The sequence below is a fragment of the Grammomys surdaster genome, unplaced genomic scaffold (genome assembly GCF_004785775.1).
Source record: "Grammomys surdaster isolate TR1022 unplaced genomic scaffold, NIH_TR_1.0 125024, whole genome shotgun sequence".
In the NCBI taxonomy this organism is placed as follows: domain Eukaryota; kingdom Metazoa; phylum Chordata; class Mammalia; order Rodentia; family Muridae; genus Grammomys; species Grammomys surdaster.
In genome coordinates this window covers 578082-586297 of record NW_021619940.1, presented here as the reverse complement: position 1 = coordinate 586297, position 8216 = coordinate 578082, and the positions used below count along the sequence as shown (strand labels likewise).

The 8216-nt window shown below is 41.1% G+C and overlaps 1 pseudogene; it reads right to left on the bottom strand.

Annotated features, from left to right (window-relative positions):
- Nucleotides 1-6534: 6534 nt before the first annotated feature.
- Nucleotides 6535-7301, bottom strand: LOC114636879 (annotated as a pseudogene).
- Between the last annotated feature and the right edge of the window lie 915 nt (nt 7302-8216).

Genomic DNA, 8216 nt, shown 5'->3' with positions numbered 1-8216 from the left:
TACTGAATCCTGAGTCATCCTAGAGGAGCCACTGCACTCAGAGCAGCAGACACCAAGGTGGTTTTCACTTGGGAGACATCGTATCCTGAGCCATCCTAGAGGATCCACTGCACCCAGAGCAGAAGGATTTCCAGATCCAAGAGGTGGCCTGAGTCCCAGGAGTTCTTCCACCCAGGAGATTAGGAGCATAAGACCACAGAGACATCTGGACTCTGAGGAGCTCTGCAACAAGCAAGATAACTGGAAATACAGACTTCAGTCTTACACAGTGAGGGCAGGTAACACTAGAGTTAACCAAATGGCGAAAGGCAAGCACAAGACCATAAGCAACAGAAACCAAAGTTTCTTGGCATCATCAGTACCCAGTTCTCCCAATATAGCAAGCCCTGGACAACCCATCACACCGGAAAAGCAGGATTCAGAATTAAAATCACTTCTCATGATGATGATAGAGGATTGAAAGAAGGAATTAAGTAACTCCCTTAAAGAAATACAGGAGAGTACAAGTAAACAGGTAGAAGCCCTTAAAGAGGAATCACAGAAATCCCTTAAAGAAATGGAAGAAAACACAAAGAAGGAATTAAACAAAAACATTCAGGATCTGAAAATGGAAATAGAAACAATAAAGAAAGCTCAAAGAGAGACAACCAAGGAGATAGAAAAACTAATAAAGAGATCAGGAGTCATAGACACAAGCATCACCAACCGAATACAAGAGATAGAAGAAAGAATCTCAAATGCAGAAGATACGGTGGAAAATATTGACACAGTTGTCAAAGAAAATGCAAAACGCAAAAAACTCCTAACTCAAAACATCCAGGAAATCCAGGACACAATGAGAAGACCAAACCTAAGGATAATAGGTATAGATGAGAATGAAGATTCCCAACTTAAAGGGCCAGTAAATATCTTCAACAAAATTATTGAGGAAAACTTCCCTAACCTAAAGAACAAGATGCCCATAAACATACAAGAAGCCTACAGAACACCAAATAGACTAGACCAGAAAAGAAATACCTCCCTTCACATAATAATCAAAACATCAGATGCACAAAACAAGGGAAGTAAGGGAAAAAGGTCAAGGAACATACAAAGGCAGACCTATAAGAATTACACCAGACTTCTCATCAGAAACTATAAAAGCCAGAAGAGCCTAGACTAACATCATACAGACACTAAGAGAACACAATTGCCAGCCCAGATTACTATACCCAACAAAACTCTCAATCACTATAGATGGTGAAACCAAGATATTCCATGACAAAACCAAATTTGCACAATATCTTCCCACAAACCCAGCACTTGAAAGGATAATTGATGGAAAATGCCAACACAAGGAGGGAAACTACAACCTAGAAAAAGCAAGGAAGTAATCTTCCAACAACCCCAAAAGAAGATAACTATACAAACATAATTCTACCTCTAATAACAAAAATAACAGGAAGCCACAATCATTTTTCCTTAATATCTCTTAACATCAATGGTCTCAATTCCCCAATAAAAAGTCACAGACTATCAGACTGGATACAAAAACAAGACCCAGAATTTTGCTGCATACAAGAAATGCACCTCAGTGACAAAGACAGACACTACCTCATAATAAAAGGATGGAAAACAATTTTCCAAGCCAATGGTCCCAAGAAACAAGCTGAAGTAGCCATTCTAATATCAAATAAAATCGACTTTCATCCAAAATTAATCAAAAAAGATAAGGAAGGACACTTCATACTCATCAAAGGAAAAATCTACCAAGGTGAACTCTCAATTCTGAACATCTATGCTCCAAATGCAAGGGCACCCACATTCATAAAAGAAACTTTACTAAAGCTCAAAACACACATTATACCTCACACAATAATAGTGGGGGATTTCAACACCCCACTCTCAGCAATGGACAGATCATGGAAACAGAAACTAAACCGAGACACTTTGACATTATCAGAAGTTATGAATCAAATGGACTTAACAGACATCTATAGAACATTTCATCCTAAAACAAAAGAATATACCTTTTTCTCAGCACCTCATGGTACCTTCTCCAAAATAGACCATATAATTGGTCACAAAACAGGCCTCTACAGATACAAAAAGATTGAAATAATCCCTTGCATCTTATCAGATCACCACGGATTAAGACTGGTCTTTAATAATGACAAAACCAATGGAAAGCCCACATGCACATGGAAACTGAACAACTCTCTTCTCGATGACTTGGTCAAGGAAAAAATAAAGAAAGAAATTAAAGACTTTTTAAAATTCAATGAAAATGAGGACACATCATACCAAAACTTGTGGGACTCCATGAAGGCAGTGCTAAGAGGAAAACTCATAGCTCTAAGTGTCTACGAAAAGAAACTGGAAAGAGCACACACTAACGACTAGAATGCACAACTAAAAGCTCTAGAACAAAAAGAAGCAAATATACCCAGGAGGAGTAGAAGACAGGAAATAATCAAACTCGGGGCTGAAATCAACCAAATAGAAACAGAAAGAACAATACAAAATATCAATAAAACCAGGAGCTGGTTCTTTGAGAAAATAAACAAGATAGATAAACCATTATCCAGATTAACCAGAGGGCACAGAGACAGTATCCAAATTAATAAAATCAGAACTGAAAAGGGAGACATAACAACAGGAACTGAAGAAATTCAAAAAATCATCAGATCCTACTACAAAGGCCTATACTCAACAAAACTGGAAAACCTGGATGAAATGAACTATTTCCTAGACAAATACCAGGTACCAAAGTTAAACCAGGAGCAGATAAACCATCTAAATAGTCCCATAACCCCTAAGGAAATAGCAGTAGTCATTAAAAGTCTCCCCACTAAAAAAAGCCCAGGACCAGATGGTTTTAGTGCAGAATTCTATCAGACCTTCAAGGAAGACCTAATACCAATTCTTTTCAAACTATTCCACAAAATAGAAACAGAAGGTACACTACCCAATTCATTCTATGAAGCTACAATTACACTCATACCCAAACCCCACAAAGACACGACAAAGAAAGAGAACTTCAGACCAATCTCCCTTATGAACATCGATGAAAAATACTCAATAAAATTCTAGCAAACCGAATCCACGAACACATCAAAACAATCATCCATCATGATCAAGTAGGTTTAATCCCAGGAATGCAGAGATGGTTCAATATTCGGAAATCCATCAATGTAATCCACTATATAAACAAACTCAAAGAAAAAAAACCACATGATCATCTCACTAGATGCTGAGAAAGCATTTGACAAAATTCAACATCCCTTCATGATAAAAGTCTTGGAAAGATCAGGAATTCAAGGCCCCTACCTAAACATAGTAAAAGCAATTTACAGCAAACCGGTAGCCAACATCAAACTAAATGGAGAGAAACTTGAAGCAATCCCACTAAGATCAGGGACTAGACAAGGCTGCCCACTCTCCCCCTACCTATTCAATATAGTACTGGAAGTCTTAGCCAGAGCAATTAGACAGCAAAAAGAAGTCAAAGGGATACAAATAGGAAAGGAAGAAATCAAAATCTCATTATTTGCAGATGATATGATAGTATACTTAAGTGACCCCCAAACTTCCACCAGAGAACTCCTAAACCTGATAAACAACTTCAGCAAAGTGGCTGGTTATAAAATCAACTCAAACAAATCAGTAACCTTCCTCTACATGAAAGATAAACAGACTGAAAAAGAAATTAGGGAAATGACACCCTTCACAATAGTTGCAAATAATATAAAATACCTTGGTGTGAATCTAACCAAGCAAGTGAAAGACCTGTATGACAAGAACTTCAAGTTTCTGAAGAAAGAAATCGAAGATGATCTCAGAAGTTGGAAAGATCTCCCATGCTCATGGATTGGCAGGATCAATATAATAAAAATTGCCATCTTGCCAAAAGCAATCTACAGATTCAATGCAATCCCCATTAAAATCCCAACTCAATTCTTCACAGAGTTAGAAAAGGAAATTCTCAAATTCATATGGAATAACAAAAAACCCAGGATAGCGAAAACTATTCTCAACAATAAAAGAACTTCGGGAGGAATCACCATCCCTGACCTCAAGCTGTACTACAGAGAAATAGTGATAAAAACTACCTGGTATTGGTACAGAGACAGGCAGGAATATCAATGGAATAGAATTGAAGACCCAGAAATGAACCCACACTCCTATGGTCACTTGATCTTTGACAAAGGAGCTAAAACTGTCCAGTGGCAAAAGGACGGCATTTTCAACAAATGGTGCTGGTTCAACTGGAGGACAACATGTAGAAGAATGAAAATTGATCTATTATTATCTCCTTGTACAAAGCTCAAGTCTAAGTGGATGAAGGACCTCCACATAAAACCAGATACACTGAAACTAATAGAAGAGAAGGTGGGGAAGAGCCTCGAATACTTGGGCACAGGGGAAATGTTCCTGAACAGAACACCAATGGCATATGCTCTAAGATCAAGAATTGACAAATGGGACTTCATAAAATTGCAAAGTTTCTGTAAGGCAAAGGACACTGTCAATAGGACAAAACGACAACCAACAAATTAGGAAAAGATCTTTACCAATCCTTCATCTGATAGAGGGCTAATATCCAATATATACAAAGAACTCAAGAAATTAGACTCCAGACAACCAAATAACCCTATTAAAAAATGGGGTATAGAGCTTAACAAATAATTTTCAATGGAAGAAACTCGAATGGCCAAGAAGCACCTAAAGAAATGTTCAGTATCCTTAGTTGTCAGGGAAATGCAAATAAAAACAACCCTGAGATTCCATCTCACACCAGTCAGAATGGCTAAGATTCAAAACTCAGGTGATAGTAGATGCTGGCCAGGGTGTGGAGAAAGAGGAACACTCCTCCATTGTTGGTGGGACTGCAAGATTGTGCAACCACTTTGGAAATCAGTCTGGTGTTTCCTCAGAAAATTGGACATAGCATTACCTGAGGATCCAGCTATATCACTCCTAGGCATATACCCAGAAGATACTCGAACATATAACAAGGACATATGCTCAACTATGTTCATACCAGCCTTATTTATAATAGCCAGGAGCTGGAAAGAACCCAGATGTCCTTCAACTGAGGAATGCATTCAAAAAATGTGGTACATTTACACAATGGAGTATTACTCAGCTATTAAAAACAATGAATTCAAGAGTTTCCTAGGTAAATGGATGGAACTAGAAATTATCATCCTGAGTGAAGTAAGCCAATCACAAAAGAACACACATGGTATTCACTCACTGATTATTGGATATTAGCCCAGAACCTTGAAATGCCCAAGATGCAACTCACAGGCCACATGAAGCTCATGAAGAAGGAAGACCAAGTGGGGGTGATTCGGTCCTTCCTAGAAGGAGCAACAAAATACTCAAGGGAGCAAATATGGAGACAAAGTGAGGGACAGAAACTGAAGGAGGGGCCATCTGAAGACCTTTCCACCTGAGTATCCATCCCATGTGTGGTCACCAAAGGTAGATGCTGATGTGGAAGTCAGGAAGTGCATGCTGATAAGAGCCTGATATATATGTCTCCTCAGAGGCCTTCAAGAGTCTGACATATTCAGAGGCAGATGCTCACAACTAGCCATTGAACTGATAATGGGGTTCTCAATGGAGGAGTTAGAGTGAAGACTGAAGGAGCTGAAAGGGTTTGCGGCACCATGAGGAGAGCAACAATACCAACCAACCACAGCTCCCAGGGTCTAAACCACCAGCCTGGGAGCACTTAGGGAGGGATCCAGGGCTTCAGCTGAATATGTAAGAGTGGAGGGCCCTGCTGGGCATAGGTGGAAGATGAGATCCTTGACCTCATGAAGGCTGGACGCCCCAGGGGGTGGAAATTTTTAGGGTGGTGAAGTGGGAGTGGGGGGGGATAGGTAGGGGTTACATCCACAGAGAAGAAGGAGGAGGGGTAAGGGGATAGGAGGTTCCCGGGTGGTTGGGGGATAGGGTAAGGGGACAACATATGAAATGTAAATAAAACATCTAATTAAAAAAAAAAGAAGAAGAAGCATTCTTATAAGAGAAAGCTTTCCAGCTGACATTGGGCTGACCTGAACAGACAAGTCCTGCATTCTCAGTCTGCTCTGACTTCATTGTCCGCTGTCCTCACATCAATCACTTGCTACAACAGGGCAACTAGCTGAAATGAGAGTCATCCCTTTGGTCTATTATAGAAGCATCTGTCCTTCAATGTTTGAGTAATCACTAACGCTGCTTTCCATTTGTCATTAGGCAAATTCATCTTCACAGAACTTGATCTTCACAGTCTTATTTTTTTTTGAGGAGACACAGATTTATTGCATAGAAGCTGGGCCAGTAAGTTTAAAACAGGGACACACTATCAAGCACACACACAAGAGTCTCTAGTTCATATGTAAGCCTTCGTCAGAGTTACCCATATACATCTAGATCCCTCCTTACACCAGTCATTTCCTTTTAGGGTCTGCCACTGTCACAAAACAGAACCCTTTCCAGAACACTCGCCACCACACAGCCCTAGACAGCCCTCAGTCTGACTTCCCCAGGTCATGTGTTCTAAGCACTCTGGGAGCTGGTCTGCTCAGTGGAGGCTTCTGCTGGTGGTCTAGTGGGCATCTCAGGCATTAACTCAGGTGGCGGGCCACTTTCTTCTAGGAGATTTCCTTGATAGAGTTGGCGAAGACAAGACAGTTCTCTCTCTGGTGGCTGTTGCCAGCTGAACCACGGGTACCAAGGTTCACCTTGGTAACAGTGTGGGGGCTGGTGGAGTCACACTGACAGCTCCATCCACAGTACGAAAGTCAGCATCTCGGGGCTCAACCTGGGGAACGTAGTAACTGAGAAGACCACACTTCCCGGCTTCCTGGATGGCCTGGGTCAGTTTCTTGTGCTGCTTCATACAGACCCCTGTGTATGGGGCATGGAAGATGATACCCGTGTGGGCACAAACAAACTGTTCCAAGAGCTTCACATTCCTAAAGTCAACATGCAACTTGTGATCCTGACAGATGGGGCAAGGATTTCCAGTAACTTTATTGTTACAAATACATGTCTTTCAAGTCCGCTGTGGTGGTACACCACCTTTGTGGTTGGCAGTGGTAGTCAGCCCAAACAGGGTGAGAGTCATAGCGGTTCTAGTAGTCTTCTGAATCCAGGTATTTCCATGGTTCGTTCTCATATGGGGAAACGAGAAGTAAGGGTGGATCATCTTCTTCAGGAGGGCCTCTGGTGCAAAGAGTCTAGAGGGGAACCTGAGCTACATAGAAACTTCGTAAGAGAGTAGGAAACAGCCTTAGCAGCATGCGCTGCAAGGAGGTGGCCATCTTGACGCACACCTGACGTGCAGCCTCTTCACAGTCTTATTTACTCTTATTGAAAAAGGATATTAATCTCTTCAACATTAGTTTCCTTATTTGTTTAAAAAATAAGCAAACCAAAAAAGGACTTCTAGTATGGAGAATATGGAGCATGAACCAGCCATCTTCTGTAACCAAGCAAGGCTTCCAGTGATGGGAATCAGACACCAACATGACCACAAAACCCACTTACTACGATCTGCCCTTCCTGAAAGTTGTGCTTGGGAAATGGCGGCTCAGAGCTTATAGGAGTAGCCAACAATTGGCTGGTCTAACTGAGCCCTGTGCCATGATAAGGAATCCGTGCCCAACATGGTCTGGATGGCCCAGAACTAGAAGTTGGATAGCTCTGAGACCTAGGGTAGAACCAAACACAACTGGCAAAAGAAAGTGAATGAAGAGATTTCTAATAATATTCTGCTATACTCATAGATCTGTGCCTAGCCCAATCATCATCAGAGAGGCTTCCTCTGGCAGTAGACAGGAGCCGATTCAAGATATAGAGACCCACAGTAAAACATTAGGTGAGGCTCAGGAAATCCCACAGAAGAGAGGAAAGAAGAATTATAGAAGCCCGAGGTGCTGAGAACACACAAGTACATAGTCCACAGAATCAACTAAACAGGGCTCATAGGGGCTCACAGAGACTGAAACGTCAATCACAAAACCTGCATGGGTCTGACTAGGTCCTTTACATATATGGTATGGTTAGCTTGTTTAACAGTAGGAGTGGAGGTGTCTCTAACTTTTTACCTGCTCTTGGGACTCTTTTCCTGCTACTGGGTTGCCTTGTCCATCCTTGATATGGGGGGGTTGTCCCTAGTCTTATTGTATATTGTTATGCCATGTTCAGTTGATATTCCTAAGAGGCTATTCTTCTCT